This window comes from Pogona vitticeps, chromosome 5 (assembly GCF_051106095.1).
Source record: "Pogona vitticeps strain Pit_001003342236 chromosome 5, PviZW2.1, whole genome shotgun sequence".
NCBI lineage: Eukaryota > Metazoa > Chordata > Lepidosauria > Squamata > Agamidae > Pogona > Pogona vitticeps.
In genome coordinates, this window is record NC_135787.1 from 163,546,720 (window position 1) to 163,568,217 (window position 21,498).

Sequence of the window (21,498 nt, forward strand, 5' to 3'; positions counted from 1 at the left end):
ATGAAAGCAGTGATGTTGCAGTCTGCCTACCAGCTAGGTTACTTTGCAGCTGAAACACATAATCACTAATCTAACGCTTGTGTGAGATCTTATCGGCTGAGGAGCTGCAGCAGGGAACCACACAGTCTTCAAATCTATTTGTTAGAATACATGTGGCAAAAACTGGAGCTCTATGCAAAGGGTGTGAATGAGTCATTCGACATTTTCAATTTGACTGAAGTCATTCTGCTGCATTTGCTTTCAATGTCAATGCACAGTCCACATTTGCCCATTAAGCAAGGCAAACACACTCCTGTATGCCACACATATATACATACATTCAAAGAGATAGTAGATAATGGGTTATGCTGGGCACAGAGGGTTCATGGGATGAGCAGAGAAACACTTTACCACAATATTTCAGGATGGGACATTTTATCTCATTCTGTTCATGAGCCACCTGTGATCCTGTGTGCATGGGAGGATGTTCTTTTAAGTCCTAGACGAGGGCTAAGGAACTAGATAGTAATGATTTACAAATCTTATAACCTCACATCATGGCTGCTCCCTATTCCTTCTTGGAACTGCCATCATTGCTGCTATCACTTTAGTCCCAGGATAAAAAAAGGGGGGGGGGACTAAAATTGCCCATCTGAATTGCCTGCCTCATAGTGCAGTGGTTAAACTGCAGTACTGCAAGCAAAACTCTGCTCATGGTCCAGGTTTGATCCCAGGTAGCCTGCTTGAGGTTCACTTAGCCTTCCATGCTTCCAAGGCTGATAAATTGAGTACCTAGCTCGTGAATTGGGAGCTTGCATAATTAAATTGCAAACCATCCAGAGAGTGCTTTAAGCACTACTGGCGGTATATAACAGCATGCTTTGCTTCCCCCGCACCCCAGATATAGATATAGAAGATAATCAGGATAATACCAGGCACCAAGGATACAAGGAGCATGGCTCTAAGCAGACAGCTTTCAAGTGCCTCTTGCATGAAATGAGCAGTAAGGGACAACCAGAAGACTCTCCTGGCTGATACCCAAGACAAATACTGAAGGGCGAATCCAATAAAGGAGACCAATAGAATCAACAGGACTTTTGTTACGCTAACAGTGGGACTAACAATTGGGTTTAGTTGCAAGTTCTTTTATGTTAAGGTCTTGGAAGGTGAGGTCCATCCTTTTTAGATAGGCTTTTACCACCTGAAATCCTGTGATATAGGGTGGGCTATAAATGTTTAAAATAAAATAAAATAAACTGAAGAGTTTATGGTTTTTATATTACTATTACTGTATTGTTCTAAACTGTGTTTTAAGGCGTTTTCATAATTTGTGAGCCATTTTAGGTCCTTTCACTGGGAGAAAGGCAGCATTAAAATTAAATAAATAAATAAATAAATTGCGTGTGTGAGTTGAACCTTTGTGTATATATTGTGGGGAAGCGTCAAATTGAATTCCATTTGTATTAGGCAGCAAGAAATAACTTAGGGTGTGACTACATTGACATTCAAATTGTTCTGGTTTGGATTTGAAGCGGATTGATTCAAAGCCTTTTTTGTCTTGAAAAGCATTGTTGGTGACCACACTGAAATGTAAAATAACCCTGAGCAGCTTCAAACCAAGTGTTCTCACAGCTCCTAAATACTGTACAATGGGAATACAACACACACAGAGTATCAATGCAATCTACTCTCATTCATTCGAGTTGCTTTTAATTATTAATTAATCTATTTTATTTTTCCTACAGATGCCCTAGTGCTAATTTGATGTAGCAATATGACAGGTCTGGTAAAAAAAAAACCAGAGCACTTGAAATCATCTGCAAAGTATTTAGGGGTGCATTTGCGGATAGTGAAGTGAAAGAAGCTAAACATAGCGGTAGACAAATTGTCCCATGAAGAGAGCTGGTACAGCAGCAAAAGCAAAGGAAGTGCCCCTGTATTGGAGCAAGCAGATGATATAACACTATAGTACATAATTCTAACCAAAACAAAATAACGTAACATAAAATTAATTTCAGAGTTGAAAAGGAAAGAGTTTGTGTGGGTGTTCTAAAAAGGAACCTGCCCACTTAAGACATCATCTTCAGCACCACCCCAATACATGCCTGTGTTGCTATTCTACATTGGAACAAGAGATCAAATATGCCCGAGCTGATCGGAGTACATTTGCTTTCAAAAAGGCCGATACCTAAAAATACGGATTGTGGAGTAAGAGGAATTTGGAATGATTTATTTGCCTTCAGATGTGTGTTGTGTCAACATTGGAAAATACTGCAAATCGCACTGTGCCAATCCCAGAGCAAATCCTGTGCTATTTAGCAAAGTACCTCCCTTTATATAGATATTTGGCACACACTGACTACAAACATAGATATGGTAGTTATTTGCAAATAATGCAAGTATTTGCAAGTATTTTAGCAAGTAATATGACTATGAAGAAACACAATTGCTATATTATTCACAATAGTTAATAGTAACATAATCACTTCAGCATTTCTACATAGAACAGGACAGCAAGAAATCTGAAAATTATCCTAATTTAGGTTCCAGATGTTGTAGACAGATGGATAATCTAAACCTTGTGCTGAAATGAAATGACATACAACCAATTTGCTACAACAGATGTTTGTTTAGCCCATTCTTGAAAAATGTGAAACACATACTTCTTGTAGGCCACAGATTTAAAATATTAATGTTTGGTTTAAATCAACTCTGCCTTCTTGCAGAAGGACAGATCCTGATGCTGAGGCTCCAATACTTTGGCCATCTCATGAGAAGACTCTGGAAAAGACCCTGATGATGGGAAAGAGTGAGGGCAAGAGAAGGGGACGACAGAGGACGAGATGGCTGGACAGTGGCTACCAACATGAATTTGACCCAACTCCAGGAGGCAGTGGAAGACAGGCGGGCCTGGCGTGCTCTGGTCCTTGGGGTCACGAAGAGTCGGACACGTCTTAACAACTAAACAACAAAGCTTTCCTGCAAGAGGAGCTGCTTTATATCTCCCTTCCCCTGCCTGTAAAGGTTCTTATTAGTGGATATACTTTCTAGCCAGTTATCTTACTGACGTACATATTTATATGTGTTTTATTTCATATGTGGAACACCTTATATCTGCCCTTGTTGTATATGTTAGACCCAGAAACACAGTGTGGTTTCACTTTGTTATGGGAAAGCAGGATTCAAATCCCACAGTGATGCTCAGTGACCACATTACTAACACAGAGTCTAATTGTTTTAGTCTATAGTCTGCTTTGGCTTAACTGTTGCCCTAATTCTGTATTCCAAACAAATATTGCCAGCATGATGTTTATTTTCCTGACTACATTTTTATATTAAATTTAAATAATGACATATGGCAACTGGCAGCATAAATCTGAAAAAAACAAATAATGAAATATTCTGCTTTGCTGCCCATCTGCAAGAACAAATAGTCAAATATTTTGCTTTACTACACAGTTAAGTGGTCTGGCTGAGAATTACTTTATTTAATGAGATGTGAAGTATTTATTTCATATTCTGAAATAGCAAACTCTTATTTTTTTTCTGGAGATACCAGATCTGTCCATGTCCCATTTGATCTACTGTAATACTTACTATGTTTCCTCTGACAACCATCCATAGAAAAGTGTAGCAATTCAATGGACGATGGACGATAGTCCATAACTTTCCTCCACATTCTTTCTGACTAATTTTGTCCAAAGCAGGCAAGAGACTAGGGTGAGAAATGCACAAGCAGAGCATTTGGCTGCATCCCCTCTTAGTACCTAAAATCATTTAAAGGGGCACACACTGTCTTTAAGTGAAGACAACCCCATGTCAAACCCACACAAATTGGCAGGCTTCAGCTGCAACTGGATGCTGACAAGGAGACTTGTGCTCCAAGAGGGGTTCTGACTTTGTGTTCTCTATTACAGTATATCACTTCTAGTTATCATGTTTTCCACAGCTTTGGATGCTTTATGCCACAATGTTATCATTTTATAGCATACTACAAGTGACACATCTTTCATCTTTCAAATAATACAATACAGTATTTGGTTTTCAACTTGAAGTGTTGTGAAAGGAAATGTGACAGATAAAGTAAATGCTCTTTTCTTTAGGTGACCTCTTCATTTTATTGTAAGATTCTAGCTGGGTGTTTCACTTCATACTACTGTACATGCAATATTAAAAGTGTTTCTGACAAAAGGCAGGTTGTACATATTAAATAAGCCAAACAGATACTACAGTAGGTGCACTTCACGGTGAGGCTTTTGTCATGCAATTAGCCTGCCTTGTTCACAACTGTAATTTTCCACTTCCTGCCCTCCTGTTTCTCCCCACATATCTTCCATTGTTCCATAGAAAATCCATTAAGGAGGAGAAGGAACAGCTGGACAATACTATTTGATTAGCAGCATTAGGAGTCATCTATCTGGATGGTTAGTATTTGCAAAAAAAATTGCCACTGATTTTAGACACCTCAGTTTTTGAGGAAATGAAATGGAAACTTCAAACAGACTTAGAGGCTGACTACATAGGCCATTTAGCCTGCTATTTGGAGTGGTTCAGGGACACACTGGTGCACCCTTAAAGATGACAATCATCTAATATCTTTGCTAGAGTGCACTGGCTCCCGCCCCCCAAGGTTTGTGCCCGTACCTTTCTGGCTGCTGTCAAGGGGTTTCTACTTTTCTGATATGGGTAAGTTTGGATTGGTTCCAGTACGTATAATCACTGGAACCAATCCAAGGCAAGCCTTCATCTTTCAATTGGCCAATATCATGAAGTGGCTTAATAAACAAACCACTTCAGGATATATTGGCAAATTAATCACTTCCCCTGCTTGGCAGAGGCCAGGGGAAGTAAAAAAAATATTATTGACTGTATGCAGACTATTGCTGTCGTACTACATCAGTTATAAAAAAATTAAAATTTTTTAGTATTTGCGAAGGGTTTCACGGCCGGGATCTACTGGTTGTTGTGGGTTTGTGACAGAGTGTTGTTGTTGTGACAGAGTGATGTCCTCTGGAGATGCTGGCCACAGAGACTGGCAAAACGTTAGGCAGAACAACCTTCAGAACACAGCCAAAGAGCCCGAAAAACCCACAACAACCAGTAAAAATCTTTTCTTTGCCTTACCTCAAAGGGCCAGTCAAAGACCTACCCAGAGTCTAATCCATGGCAGTGGCTTTGGCTGTAGGCAGTTTCTTTACAAGAAAGTGAAGAAAAAAATATTTTAATTTTTTAAATAACCAATGCAGTGCATCAACAGTAGTTTATGTACAATAAAAAATGTTTTCACTTCCCCTGCCCTCTGCCAGTATCCTGAAGTGACTTGCTTATTAAGCCACTTCACAATATTGGCAGGAGCTGTTTCCATGTGAATGGCCAGGCTTGATTACGGTAAATTGTTGTCATCAAACCCAACCGTTCCCAAATGATTCCACACTATCTCACTCTCTGATGCTTGTGTAGCCAAACCGTTAAATGATCCCTTTCCCCATGCCTATAGAAACTGATGCATTAATTCATTCATTTGTGTCATCTGTAGGCTTTCTTTTCTCCCCATGAGGAGAATCATATCAAACACTCCTGAAAATATTTGGAAAATGGTGTCCAACTTGCATAGAACAAATTTATTACAAATACTAGTTTGAAGTAATGGTATGGTGGCAATAACATGGAAGACAGAAACTTACATTCTAATTATGCATAGTAGAAATAGCACCGATTAGCCAAAATTAAGAGTTCAATGGAAGAATAATAGTGCAATCCTTTACTTATTTACTGAGAAGTTGCACTTGTTTAGGAAATAGTCTTACATCTTTTAACTGGGGGTAAGGTTTGTTAGCTCAGTGGGGCTTTCTTCTCAACAGATATGCACAGTTTTCCAGCATCAAGTACATGCTCAGCTTAGTCAGTGAAATCAGTGGAACCTGAAAATATTTAAATTGACTTTCTCATCTCATCTCCTCTATAAGTATTATTATGTCAGTGTAACACTAAGGAAAACATAACTCAATTTTATCCTCAGTTTTGGAATATTTTGGCTATAGAAAGATTGCACTTCAACACAAAAGATTTGATCACTTCATTCATTGTCTAGAACTATTAAAAACTGAAGTCAAACAATGAGCCCTAAGTGCATGTCTTTCTCCAACCTAACCACAACTCTACACACAAAAGACTTTTCACTTTAAGACTTCTCACCCCTAATTTTAGAAGCAGATCACAGATTAAGGCAAATGTATATTTCTTCTTCTTACAAAGTTTTCCCACAGATTGTTCCTGAGATATCACACATGCCAAGGAAGCTACTTTATCTCCAAGATCATCAATTACAAAACAAAAACAAGTCTATTTGTCAGATAGAGATTGAGGCAAACTCCAAACCTGAATTAGAATATGCTCTTCCCATTTCTGCTTCTAATAACATGTTAACCATGTTGTCTAGTTTAACCCTGAAATAGGAGGAGAAGTTTGGTAGGAGGGAGTGTGGTAAAAATATTAGCAGGCAGTTCTGGAACCAAATTTATTACAATACACCGACCCATTAGCATGCCACAGTACAGAATGTATCATACAGAGCTGTTGGAGCTGCAGCCATTTATCACTTTTATTTTTATATTTCAATTTGTGTGTAATATTACAGTGAAAACCTGCTGTACTCATAGGGCAAATGTCTATTTTTCTAAGGACTCAGTCTATCTGACAAGATAGATGAGATTGATAACAAAACACTGGCAGAATGGGTGCAAACCCCCAGCACCTGGGGAATCTTTCTAAGGGGTTCTAGCACTATCAGTTCACGTTTTTTTTCAACTATGAGTTGCAACTGGAATTGTAATGGGCTTTCTACACATTTCTGCTGTTTTTGGTGTGTATTCTGCTACACTGCTTTCAACTCCCCCCTCCCCATGGTATTAAATGTAGCTATTTCAGTGGGGAAAGACCAATTCTTTTCATTCAGGCACACTTCCTTTCTCCTACTACACTTGCCGACTGTTCTGTTCTGTTTTCTTTCCGGAAATTCGTATACTGTACTCTAGAATTATTCTGAAAAAGCCTACACTTGGAGAATATGCATAGCAATAGCCATGTTTTTGCCTTAATAATACCACTCCTAATAACACATTAATAATACCACTCCCAATAACACTCTAAGACCCTTTAGTGCTGTTGAAGCATTGCTTTTCTCTAGTCAGCTTGAAGTAAAATTAAACTGGTGATTACACACATTACTTAATATAGTACTATATAAGTACTATATAAAGTAATGTGTGTAATCACCAGCAATAACCTCCATCATGGTTAAGAGCCTTCTATAAGGTTTACTCAGAAGTAAATTGTGTTCAACAAGTGTCCCTTACAGGACCTTCCCTGCTCAGTCTGTCCCTTTTAATGTTTCTTTTTCAGACTGGCTGAGGGACTGATGATGAAAAGTCTGCTAATTAGTTCTTAATGGCAATTCTTCCTATCATAGTGTGCATGTTTTAATTATTGGCTTCCTTTCATGGCTATTTTCTTTCTTTTATAATGCATTTTCAGTATTAATCAAAGGAAACCAGTAATTAACTGGGATTGACATCATTGGTACCCTGTGACAGAAGTAACTCTCTCTCACAAAATTTGGGCATGAGCTGTCACTGATTTGATATTAAGGGGCAATAAAAGGCTATTCAAGGAGTAATTACCAAGCTGTTCATCTGTAATGCTGCTGTGCATACAAAGCAGAATTCAATAAAATGGTCCAAGCCTTCAAGAACTACCTAAATCCAATCAGTAGTCCACTTAGAGTGGACCCATTGAATCCATCAGATTTGCATAAATGTCAAATCATCATTTAGCAATTGATTCAGTGGATCTCTTTCAGTTAGGAATAGTAATTGGTTATAATTCATGGCATCTAAAATACCTCAATAGTATTTTGGAAGTCCATCCTGCAAGGCTGCTGCAGCAACTGTGTATTGTCTGGTTTTTCCACAAAAACTGAGTGAACAAAAATCAGATGTCAGGTCCAGACTATGTGGATGTAGAATCTACCTATCCAGCAGGGTTGTTCACAGTCTACCTTAATCTCTAGCCGTGGAGGATGGCCATCTGTTTCCAATTGTGGACTTCACAATCACTGTGATGGGAACATTATTACCTGAAAAGATCCACTCCCTCCCCCCCCCAGTTGTGTGTAATAAAAGCTAATGGTTACAGGGAATGTGCTGGTTAAATCCAACACACTGTTCACATGAGACCCCAAGCCTCTGTTCTCTGGGAAAATGTGTGCTTTCCAGCAGCGTATAGCCCTTAATAGGAAAGAGAGGACAATGGTACAGATTACTGAACCTGCACAGGGTGCTCAGAAGCAGCTCCTATCTGATGCCATCTTTTTCTGCAAGTTTAAGTTGGTCACCTGTTCCTTTTCACCAGTGGAGATTTCAGGACTTATGTTCTTCCTTTTGTCTGACCTGGAACTCCACTGCCTGAAATGCAAGCTCCAATTATGGAGAAATTTGTCCTCTCACTAACTAATAACCTGGATGAACTTTATATTCTCCTCAGCATTTTGAAAGATGTTATATTATAGCCATGTGCTTCATCTAATGAGGTGCAGCTGCCTCATTTTTCTCCCTAGTTATTCACAGTCCGCCATTATCTTTTCTGCCTTTTCTCTCATTCTGTCCCTTTGTATGCTGGGTACAAGAAGAATTCTTTCGAACTTACGTGTCTGCTTAGGCACTTTGGAAAAGGCACTTTTTGTCTCATACAAAAAAACTGGGCCAAGATTTCAATTGTTTTTAATATGTTATTTAACATGCAAAATGCAGGAATATATTCATTAGTTACAACTACCAACAAATTTCAAATAGTCAATGTATTAAATGTATTTGAATGAGGAAATAAAAAGCTGCAGGTGCCGCTATGAACTATTTATAGCCCAGAAGGAAATACCCAACACAGTTCAAACAACGACCTCCCCATCAGTGGTAAAATCCATTAAATTACTTACCATAATGTCAACAGTGCATAAAATCTCAATTTTCACAGTATGTTTTCACAAAAATAAGGAAAATTAAGTGTTTAATAATCTCTGATATTCTCACAAGTATACAGCTATCTCTTTACTAAACAAAGTCAATTCATCCCAGGAATGTAATTAAAGTCTCCTCTTTGCATTCCACCTCTTCCATAGGTTCTTGATTAGAGATGGGCATGAATCTTGGTTCGGAGGTTCATGCCAGTTCCTATGTGCAGCACTACAGGTGCATTCCCTTCCCCCCCACCTCCTTGGCTGATTGCCCGCTCAGACAAGGAGGCAGGACAGGTAATCCCATGCTCCCGCTGGAGATTGACTGAACAGCTGAAAAGGAGGAGGAGAGGATTGTGCTCTAACTAGTGAGTGTGGAATCGGTCAGAGAGGCAGGGGAAGGCCCATAGAAACCGACATGAACCTCCAAACTAAGGTTTGTGCCCATCTCTATTCCTGATGAAGAAAGATTATCTGGGAGTCTTGAGAAGATTCTCAGTGTGATGTAGTGCAGTGGTCCCCAACCCTGGGCCTCCAGATGTTCTTGGACTACAACTCCCAGAAGCCTTCACCATCAACTGTTCTGGCCAGGATTTCTGGGAGTTAAAGGCCAAGAACATCTGGAGGCCCAAGGTTGGGGACCACTGATGTAGTGGATAGAATACTGGAACAGGACTGGAAAAGAGGGCTCAAATCTCTGTTTGGTCGTGGAAACTGTGCAGAACACACATACAGGGAGCTTCAGAAGAGAAGTCAGAAAGGTTTAATTTTCAAAAAATTGCCACTGCTAATGGCATAATCAGCCTTACATGGCATAAATTATGGCAAAAGTCTTTCACCTGTTAATTCATAAAACATGTCAGTTATTATTATCTCAGTGCGCAAAAAGAAATGTAATAATGCAGATGAACTAAAGAAGTTCATCTGGCACGTACATTGCAGTGGAGATTGTTTAAAAGGTGGTTAGGGTTAAGCCCTGGAAGTTTAAAGTATCATCTTTTAGCTGAACATTGAAGTGCTATATTGATAAATGTTTACAGAAGTCTTTGAACTCCTATTGCAAATAGTCATCTTGCATCTCATTAGGTTTGCAGCACAACATATGTCTAGCTGTATAGTGTAGATAAAAGCACTTTACCTTTGGGCTATTGGGTTTTGTTTTGTTTTTACTGGACTGGGGTGAGGAGGATTCACTGCAAATCTTTCAGGCACTTAGTAGATCAGAATATTGGGTATTACATAGGCAGCTTCAACTAGTCAGTTCCATGCATTTATTTATTTCATTTATGTATTTCATTTATTACCTGCCTTTTTTCCAGGAGCTCGAAGTAGAATGCAGTCACCCTCTCCTAATTAAAAACCTACTTGAGGCAAGTTAAAATTAGAGGTATTGACTGATGCAGGTTGCCCCAGTGAGCTTTATGGCTGAGAAGCAATTTGAACCTGGCCTTTCCCTTCTTAAGCTGAAACTCTATGCAGGATTGCGATCTCTCCCAAGGAAGTGGAGTGTGACAGCTTCAGTTACATTGTAGTTTTAATTCTGAGAAATGCTTCTGAGAAGACAGCTTCTCATCTATGCTTTAAATCCATACTATGGACATTTTGAGCCAAAAACCCCAAGACATGGAGTAGGGAACATTAGATGGACTCTTTTTCCTCCCAATTACAGTATTTCACAAATATTAATAAATGCATTCTTTTAATTGTCACAAAGAGGGGCCAGCAACTTCTTGGAGTATGGGAATCATTTTGCTTTCTGGACCCTGGGGTGCCGTACCGTCAACATCCCAAATTTTAGGTATGACACCAAAAAGCAATCAGCCTTGGGAGATATAATTAGCCATTTTAATGTAATGTTTACGTAGTCCCCCGTCCAGCTCTGTTTCAGGCCAAAATAGACCTTTCCCCCCTTTCAGAATAAGATATTATCAGGAACCAGTTGGGATGGAAACCGTTCAGAAGAGGCATGAAAATGAACTGCTCTCTCAGCAGAGTTGATGGAGTGGTCCTGCTTCCCATCTTACACCCCTGCTGAAGCCTTATAAAATGGCTGTTGCTAGGTGACAACAAAGGACGTGCAAATTTGTCAAAGTCAATGCAAATAACTTCCTAGCAGTAGATCGGGAATAACTCCAAAATTAAGGCTGCTCTTAGAGTCTCATTTTGTTTATTTTACTTTATTTAATTAAAATATTTTTAACCCATCTTTCTCCCCAAATGGACCGAAGGCAGCTTACATCGTTAAAAAGACAATATTTAAAAGTTAAAAACAGGAAGTATACAAATATTTTAAAGAGAATTAAACAAGAATACAAATATGAAAAAGGAATTAAGTAAGTATATTAAAAACAGTAAATAAAAGCAATGCTAAAAACACATTTAAAAGAAACAGAGCACATCTTATATTATAGAGATGCTTTTACCTAAATCATGTTGCTCTTGCTGTCAGTTCCAACAATGTCCCTATTGACTTCAGTACATGATTATAAAGAAAAATAAAATGGCTATAATGAAAAATGACATGCATTCATAGTTATAAAGAAAAATAAAATTGACAGTGTCTGTTGCTTTATGACTGAGGAAATGAAGACAAGTAATTGAGTCTATGTTTTTAAATGATTCCAGACCTTATCCATCAATGGCAATAATGCCCTGTCTGCAATGATAATTTTAAAACATGTTTTATTTGGTTCTCTGTATAAATATGAAAGTAATTCTTGAATAACAAAGACAAACTGTCGTAGGGTTAAAGATGAAGCTTAGTAGATAAATAAACTAGGTGAAATGATAATTAGGTGGCCTTCCAGTTTTTTCAAGGTGATATATTACTTCCTAGGATAAATACCAGCCTATATAGCCTTGGGCAAACGGCACAATCCCAGAGCACCTCCAGCAGAAGGGTACTTCTAAGTAGTCTATACCCAGAAAACTCTGGAAAAGGTCACCATAAGGCAGAAATGTTTTGATGGCACATTATTATTATTATCTTTTACAGTAATATAAGTCTGTAAGGAAAAACATTCATGGGTGTCATTATCTGATTTTATCAATAATGAACACATACTCTTGCACTCTGGAAAAACAAATCACAGGAAATACTGACTTGAAGTGAGAATGTCCAAAATTGTAGAGTGAAATGATTTGTCAATGTAATGTAGGATTGCACCACTTACACAAGCTTTGCCATTCCATAAGCCTGAAGAGAGTCCACCATCCAGTCATGTAATGGTAATACTTTTGCAAGCAATGCAATCCCATGTTACCGCAACGGTGGAAATCTCCATCCACCAGAAGTTCAGTAATAGCTAATATGTGTAACCATGTGACACTGGACATAAACTGTATGTAATGAACACCCTCTAGATTGTAAAACTACACAGTGGCTGAAATCCAGTAGTTTGAGTAAGGCCATTGAATTAGTGGGGATTTGGTGAGTCAATATCAATGTAAGTTCCATAGATTAAATGGGCCTACTCCAGTGGCGACTTCTTCCTCGATTGTGTCTTTGTAGTGTGTACACAGTCTGGCATAAAGATTAAGACTTTGGTACAGATGTATAATAAAGATGGTATATTTATCACATCCTGAAGTACAAACAAGCAACATGGAAAAATATTTTCAAGTTAGCATTTCTTTGGTAATGTCATTTGATCCTATAAGGAATGATGTTTGACTTGCTCAGTATTACATTATGAGCTCTTGTAAATGTAGTTTATTCTTATATCACTGATTATTAAAAAAACGTGCACAACCCATCTCTATTGAAATTGCTTCTCTGTTGTTTACAGTTAGAGAAACACTTTTATTGGTGCCAGTAAGAGGTTTCTTTCTGTTATGTTTCACTGGGGCAGGGGGGCAAGTAATTTGGATCAGAACAGCAGCAGGGGTAAAGGTGTAAGTCTTCAATCCCCATGACATAGTCCTGGTTTGGCTTCTTCCTATGGCCAGTTATTTAGTTTTTTTTTTTAAATTAAGTGAGCAGGTGGTACAGATCTCACCCAATTTGGCCCTTAGTGACTCTTCTGGGAGCAAGCAACCTTCTAAGGATGCTCCCAGTGAAGAGATTTTGGCATACAGAGTGTGTTGAGATAACCTTCTACATCTGTTGTATTTGTTTCATTTTAAAAAAATAAATGGCAAGAATAGTTTGCTGCAGTGATAACTATTTGTAAGTGTATGGTGAAAGCACATTTGTTCTCTGTTTTATATGGAGCTGACATGGCATATGTGTTTAAATTAGAAAACATAGAAACAAGAGCAAGAAAAAAAGAAGAGAGGAGACAATCAGCATAACTAGATAATAAACATTCAGCTGTTCATAGTTCTGTGCTATCTTGCTGTACTCGCTTAGCCAGAACTTAAGGCTGGCAGCAGTTGGACATGGGCCCAGTTGTCCTGTACATAGGAGAGAGGGAGGGAATGGTATAAATTTGTAACCATAGAAACTTTAATTTCTCCCACACATATGTCATGATCCCATTCTGCATATGCAATCTCAAAAGTCATGAAATACAAATTTGTATCTTAATTCTGAAACCACACTCTCTACATTTCTGAAATTATGTAAACACAAAGTGTGTAAAAAAATCGCAACACTAGTAAAATTACCACTCAGCTAAAAATAACTGAAATCAACACTACCTTCCTATGATGCTGGTCCCAAGCCCCTCACTTGTTTGCTATTTTTTATAATTTACTATACAGCCTGAAGAATAGTGCCTGAAAGGCTGGTTGGCATGTTTTGCAAGCCTCCATTTTGCTCTTAGTAGAAATAAGTAGATCTAAAGATCTTCTCTATTTTGATTTTATAAAAATTCTAATGGGTCAAAAGCAGCTGTAATCATTTCATAAGTAGATTTAACTAATTTTAGTGTTTTATTTTGTTGCCTTTTCCTTTGTTAAACCATGAATTATCTCCCCAAAGCCTATTTCTCTTTCAAGTATACTTCCAGTAGATAAAATTACTAGAAATCTTTCCACTGCTGTTTCTCCATGGTAGAATAGCTGCAGTTCTTAATAAGTGCCAGTATTGTATATATACAGAAATCTGCCACAGCTACTAGCAAACTACAGAAAATAAAAATCTGTAGGGCTCATCACACACTGCTGATTCATTTCTGATTTAGTAAGATAACCAGGTACCTTAAATTATTTTCAAAAAGTAGATCTTAATCATATTCAATGTATCACAAAGAAAACTGTCAGAAAGATCCATAGGATAATTGTGAAGTGGATTTTTGTGTACACATATTTTGGCAATGGCTCCTGGATTTTTGGTACTGGCATGATTTATACTTCAGCTTCATCCCTCCTCATACCATTGCTGTTGCAGACTGTGCTGTGGACTCCTGGATTTCCAGGTCCTGACAAAGTGAATCTTTCCCCCACACTATCCTTGTGCCCTGAATTTAAAAAGGCACCCATAAAGTTATTTTCTATGACACAGCTTGCTTGCGTTGTATCCTGGTGCCCAGGAGCTAACAAATAACTGCAGTATCAGTCACTGACATACTTTCTGTTATTGTTTCAAAGTGTAAAAACCTATGCGTTTTAATTGATGAGGTAGGGCAAGCAGGGATGGGGGAATGAAAAGGCCCTTGCCAAGAGATTCATGTTAGGGCATCAGATTGAGGGATGGGAGAGTGCATTAAATGGGCAGGCTGTGTCCATAGAGCGTGTTTATTTTCGTGGTGATTCCTGTTAGGACTTGTAGGAGAGCATGAGGCTGAGGCAGGCTGCCAGAGGGAAGACGTCAGCCCGGTGGTGCTGGAAGTAGAGTCTCTTCTGGGCAACGCTACTCCTCAAATGAGGTGACTCATTTATCCAGCTCTGCAGTTCTAAGATTATTTTTTCCCAAGTTAGGCCGTAACATGATTAAAAAACAAGTAAAAATGAAAATACATTATAATATTGAAATACAATTGAACATGTAATATTAGAACACAATTGGATTAAGATGTTTTAATAACACATTGATTGAAGTTATAATAATTAAAAACTGCATCACTCGCCCATCAAAAGTTCCTGGCAGCTGGTCAATTGATAAAAGCCTTCCTGAATGTAATGGCGTTTCCCCTTCTGGCAGAAGGATAACAGGGAATGAGGCAGTCTAGCCTCTCTTGGAAGTCAGTTCCACAACTGTGGGGTGAGCACCAAGAAAGCAATTATTGCATTCTAACCAGATGTCTCTCTGAGGGTAGCAGGACCAAGAGAAGGGCCCTGCCTGCTAATCTCAAAGCCCAGGCAGGTTTATATGAGAGAATACAAGTAGGCTTATATGAGAGAATATCTGGATTCAAGTCACATATTTGTGCAAGATAACCATCATTTTGAATTGTGCCTGGAAACAGGTAGCCAGTAGGCCTGTCATTACAAAGGGGCTATATAACCAGGTCTAGGCAACAGTCAATTCACAGCCATTTTGGGCCAGATGAAGTTTTTGAACACTGAAAGCTGCTCCGCATAAAGCATGTTACAATAATTCAGAGGGAATGTAGCTAAGGCCTGTACCCTTTGACTGCCCAGAAGCACCTCCATCTTGTCCGGAATATAAATCTTTCATTTGTTCATGCCCATCCAGTCCATTATTGACATCAGTCATAGGTTTAGAATACTGGAGGCATTCAGTCACAGAATTCTGTACAACTGCTCCCAGCAGATTAATATAAATGGCATATAATATGAAACAGAACACAGAGCCCTGTAAGACCCCACCGGCAAACAACCACAATGTCACATAGGAACTCCCCATCACCACCTTCCTGAAGTCATCTGTCCAGGAAGGACTAGAGCCAACCACAGAACAGTGTCTCCAAGTCCCATTTCAGAGGCACAATCAATGTTACCAAAAGCTGCTGAAATACCCAGGAGAACTGTCAGGCACACTCTCTCTCATCAAGCCAACAGATGCTATTCTTGTTCCGTACCCAATCAAGAACCCAAAGCTTTCAAGTCAGATGTAATATACAGTTGGTTTTGAAGAACACCAAGATATATCGTGCAATGTACAACAAATAACTAGCAATATGACACGAAGGGCTGATTATGCACATCACTTATTGATTTGTAGTATGTGTCATTTCATGTCACTTGCTAAACACACATCTGAAAAAAATGTTAATATTATCTCACTTTTAATTATGGTGCATAGCGTGGAGACAAGGATTCTGAAAATATAATGTGTGTTCTGCCAACATTAATGGCTCATAGTAATGAGAATGCAGGTTTACGGGATTCAAGCGCAATTAATTTAGAAGAATAGTAAATCCTCCCTTTACTTCGACAGAATGGAGATGATGATGAGAAGCTCCTGAAAAAAATATGCCACATCACCAGAAATAAGTATTTTTTGTTAATGTTTTGACTTCATACCTTTTTCAAATTATTTTTTAAATTATGAACTGCCTTTTTGTCCATCTTATGTGGAGAGGTGAAAAATAAACAAATTTTCTAAATGGCTGTAAGGCCTAGGACTTGAAGCCCTATTGAACTCTAGCCAAGCAAATTATTACCTCCATAGACTGTCAAGGTTGTTTTTGAAGTAATGGCCATATTAGTCTGTGCAAGCAAAATAAAAGGAAAAAAAATAAAGATGATGTGGTACCTTTAAGACTAACTGCTATATTTTAATATGAGTTTCATGGAACATGTCCACATCAGCAGACGTGAGAAAACAGAGCTACATGGAAAAATATCCATACAGGGGTCTAAAATAAAGTCGCGTGGGGCTTGGTAGATTGCATTTCTCACCCCAAAATGATTTAGGACCCCTGTTTGTTGTTCAACTTTTTTTTTCTTTTGAAGCTTGTTTCGTAAATAGCAGTTAGTGTCAAGGCTGTGTTTCTTTCCCCTTCTTTTTCTAAAACAGTAGTTTTAAACTCATTAAAAATCCCAGAAGAGAGAGAAAAAGATAAGTAGCAATAATCGTAACAGATATAAAAAAAATAGTACCTGGGATTTAATAATTTAATGGGGTTTAATAATAGAGGACGTATAGTCAAAGCATTTGGCATTATTAGTCTTTGGCATCTTCCAGCCATTACCCATGTCTGGGATTGTCTTTGTGTCTGGTCAAGAGGAAATTAAGACTGAGAATCTCACACTTTGAACTGCTACTTTAAACCTTTTTATTCTCAATAAATGTTGGGGCTTATGCCTCTAATTTCCATGTTTGATGTCCTTCCGCTGCCTTTAAATCAGCAAAGTAATTTCTGGGATGGCCACATTATCCAAGGATAAAATGGTTTGGGTAGAAGAGAATTAAATTTATTCTGTCAAACAATAGATGTTGCAGCCTCAAATGGTAACAAGGACAAATAATATATGATAATGCTGCTACTGGTGGTAGGGAGCTTTTGCAGTAAATTGGGGTAGAAGAAATGGGATGAACTGCTGGATGACACAAGAACATAATTTAAGGTGCTTTCCATTTATGTTTATATGGGAAAATAAAATTACACTCCCCTCAAATATTTTTTTTTCACAACAAAGTTAGGCTAAAGCACCAACCATTTAAAATCACTGGAAGGAATACGCTACAAATATAATAGTGGTCTGCATCCTCTTTGAATTGCTTTCTCACTGACAGTCATGTGAGAATTGCTTTCTCACTGACAGGCATTACAGTCCTGTTGCACAAGATATAAGCATCTTCTTATAGGCAGCAGAATTAGTGTGCATCAGAGAATTAGAAAGAAGTTTCCTACTATCTGCATCTCACACTGTATCCCAATGAAGTTGCTGTAAGCATGTACTGCTTTGACATTGCAGTTATAAATGAATCAAGAATCCTAGTGGTCAAGTCTGAACAGACCGTTCTTTGGTCTTCACTACTGTGGCACTTAATAGAAATAATAAGTCATCTGGTCAGTTCATGATCCAGACTGAAGCACCCCCACATTTATATGAAAATATGTCAATTGACAACATCAGTTAAGCCAATGTTTCCAAACCTTATGAGCAAATTTTGCATGCTTATCCCACAGCTATAAATACTCAACTATCCCACAAACTGCACCAGAGCACAGAGTTCTGACTCCTGTCCTCTGAAGATGCCAGCTACAGAGACTGGCGAAACATTAGGAAGGAAAACCTTAAGAATGCGGCCAAACAGCCCGAAAAAACTACAACAACCAAATTTTGCATTATTTAACTTTGCATATCCATAGCTTAAAATGGTTTTGTGCATATATATATTCATCATGAACTCAGCTGTTGCATTTTGACAGTATAATGGTTAGATCATGACTAAAGATAAACTATATGGAAGTATCCATATGCTTCGTAGGGGAATCCACAAGTGTGCAGAAGTAGGGTCAGAAGTAGGGTCAGTGGGGGAAAACCCCATAAGGTAGCCCAAGGTCACAGAATACTGAATGCCTTATGGGAGAGCAGAATTGTGGAATGTAAGGAGTGCAAAACTGAATAGCAACATTCCACACTGTAACATTTTGTTGCAGTATCAACTTACTGTGTTGGTAAATAAATTTAAACAAGCATTAGTCACTTACCTTTGAGAGCAGATTGGGCAGAAAATTTGTGTGTCTTTACTGGGTTCTAAACTTGCATATATCAAGAAGTAAAAATATGATGGAGTTGTGTACACATGGTGACCCCGTTCTGTCCTTTCCTTCAGACAAGGATTTGTCAAGCAAATTCGAAAGCTGTTCACAATCACTTTAAGCTTTCACCACTTACATCTTGCCCTCCCATCTCTCTCAGACCTTTAGCCAATCACAGCTGAAAACAAAACCACAAGCCAAGCCATGGAGAAACACATTTGCAACAACTGGGTGTGGAGTGAGACTTTGTTCAGCTGCAGTGGTTCCCCCCCCCCCTTTTCTTTTTCTTTCTGTTCACGGTGAGGTGATACATGGTTTTGCCGTCTTGTGAGGCTAAGAAACTGTCCCGTGTGCAGGATTGTCAGATGTTCTGTGCTCTCCTTAGAACCGATTTCCTTTTGTTTTACTGCATTTCAGCAAAATCTAATAGAAATAGAGTCCCTTAGACAGAAAATATCCAGAGTCCGGAAACTTTAGTTTTTGGGCTACAACTCCATGAAACTCCCTTCCAGCAGCTGTATCACAAAAGGCAACATTTTCAAGGTCTAAATATAACTTTAGGGCTTGTCTTCACAGTTCAAATGGAGCGGGCTGCAGCACTGTTAAGTGGCGTCTCTTAAGGACCAGGTAGGGGTCTGGTATGCCATTTGGTGTGATCCTTGCTTCCACCTGTGGCCCTATTTGGCCTCCCCCCCCCCCGCAATAAAACAACAAAAACATAATCAAACCACCAGCTCTCAATTTTTTTTATTCTAAGTGGTATACCACATTAGAAATGTCCTAATAGACTTTTAAAAGATCTTTTGCTTTCTTCCTCTGCTTTCAATTGGGAAATTGAAAGCAGAAGAGAAACAGCAAGCTCAGCTTTGGTTTCATCCCAGTGATCGCACGTGCTATAAATGAACCAAAACAGAGTGATATTACTTGCACCGAAAAACCCACACCACCAGTGGCAGTGGCCCCTAACAGGTAGGAATGCTCTGGGGATGAATTGGTTCATTTTAGTAATTATTTTATCCCATCAACAGAAAAAGGAGTGCATCACTGCAACAAACCAAAGAGCAGGACAAATGCCTCTCTGATCACACGCTCATTGAGACTCTAATCACATCCTGTTGAATAGCAGATTTTTTTTTCTAAGACAGAAAGAGACACTCCACCATAAAGAATAGACATAATTATTATTAGTTTTATTTTATAATCCCAAATAGGAGGCTATAGCTGGATTGCTTATTTTCAGAACTAGTTCAACCAGTTTTTGTTTGTTCCTTCATCTCACCAGTCTGAAGAACAGTCCCAACTAGAACCTAAAACCTTCACATCATGAAGACATCATGAGTGTAATCTGAATGTCTGAAATAATTCAGATTATTTCTCAAATAATTCATAATTCTGAATGTCTTCCACATTTCTTTGTACAATTAACTCTGCAGACTTCATGATCTCAACACAAAACCAGACTCCTCCCTCCCAGGCAACATCTTGATTGACTGAAAAGGTTTAGAGATCAAAAAAGCTTGCTTATTTTTTAGGTGATGCTCGAGTTTACCTCACAAAGGTGTTGTCCCAATATGGATTCTGGAATCTTCCGTATCAAGAGAATGTACATTATTGAGTATGCTGTTTTATAACTCAGATTTTTTTTAGGGTGAAAAGCATTTTATGCCAAATGCCTAGATTGCATTTGGTGAAGCTTGTATCCAATTGTGATTCTCACTTCATTTTTAGGTTCTTGTGGAGTTTGCATGTCTTTCACAAAGGACAGTGAAAAATGTGAGAGGCCAAACGGTTTTTCTTTACATAGAGATGCCGTTTCTTTTGAAGTTTTATTTGCAACTTCACATGCTATCTGTAGATTGTGTGGCTGGGATGGACATTCCTTCCAGCCTTTGAATTCAAAGAGAGACCTGCCTCTGCTGTTTTCTCCCTCTTTTTAATCTGTTGGTGGCAGTTAGATGTTTGCTGTTGATCTGTTCATTTAGTTGTCTGTATATGTGCAGTAAAAAAAGCAACAAACACAAGCCTGTGATTTCAAGCAACTATAAGCAATGAAATGTTTTTTATGCTTTCTCCTATAAATCTCTCAGATTTAGTTACTGAAATTTAAAATGCCAGTTAATGAGAAAGGGGTGGACTCTGGGGAACTGGAAGCTATTATCCTCTGTCAGTCTGTACCTCTACTATACAGCGAATTGATTTTTACCAGAAATTCACAATTCTGTAAGTTTCATCTTGTCAGGACACTCTTATAACCACATGAGCTCTGCAGGTTAAAAAGGGACATCCAGTTACAATCCTGTTTTGTATGCCCCTACCATCTGACCTGAGACAGAGAGCCTTATAGGTGTCCTATTGGCGAAAACTACCCAGAAATATGTGCACTTTATGGGAACCATTTAAGGCATTTAAATTCGTTGGAGTTTTAAAATACGTTATTTTAGTTTTGCCATTTTAGGCTGCTTTTTAGAGTAGCTTCTGAGGAAACTATAGCTATTCTCATACTTCTGTACTTCTACTGCATAGCCACAAATAAATTCAAAAATTCCAAAACTCTGAAATTCAAAACTCTGCAACATTTTTATAATGAATTTGGATGTCAATGGATGAGGAATGAGTGATGTAAAAATCTCTGTAATAAAACAAAGACAGAAACAGCCAGCCTTGAAAAATAATTGTTATTAACTATTCATACAATTAATCATACTATTAAATAAGTTTAAGCAAACAAACAAATAGGGGGAGAGGAACATTATAACATTAAAAAGTTCCAGTTGGCCACCGTTGCTAGGCATAGAAGGTGATGCGAGATGAGGGGCAGTCAGAAACTGTGGACCACAGTTTGTATTTGAAACAAGAAAAGCCTTGGGACAAAAGAATCATGAATCTCATTGGAGGATGGGTGGAAGGGGGTGACCTCTGCACATGATGGATGGCAGTTTGGAATGCAGCCAG

At 38.5% G+C, this 21,498-nt stretch overlaps 2 protein-coding genes across 5 annotated transcripts in view; one reads left to right on the plus strand and one right to left on the minus strand.

Annotated features, from left to right (window-relative positions):
- The window catches only part of GRAP2 (GRB2 related adaptor protein 2), a 69,826-nt gene extending 51,178 nt beyond the window's left edge, over positions 1 to 18,648 (minus strand). For 2 of the 4 annotated variants that reach the window (XM_078376144.1, XM_078376146.1), the window contains exon 1: positions 18,496 to 18,643. The gene's annotated coding sequence lies outside the window, so the exon portion shown is untranslated. Of the gene's footprint in view, positions 1 to 18,495 lie in introns of all 4 variants that reach the window. The other 2 variants (XM_020787809.3, XM_073000146.2) reach the window with 2 other exon arrangements.
- Positions 1 to 21,498, plus strand: part of ENTHD1 (ENTH domain containing 1) — a 193,937-nt gene that overhangs the window by 129,809 nt on the left and 42,630 nt on the right. The gene's annotated exons all lie outside the window — the stretch shown is intronic.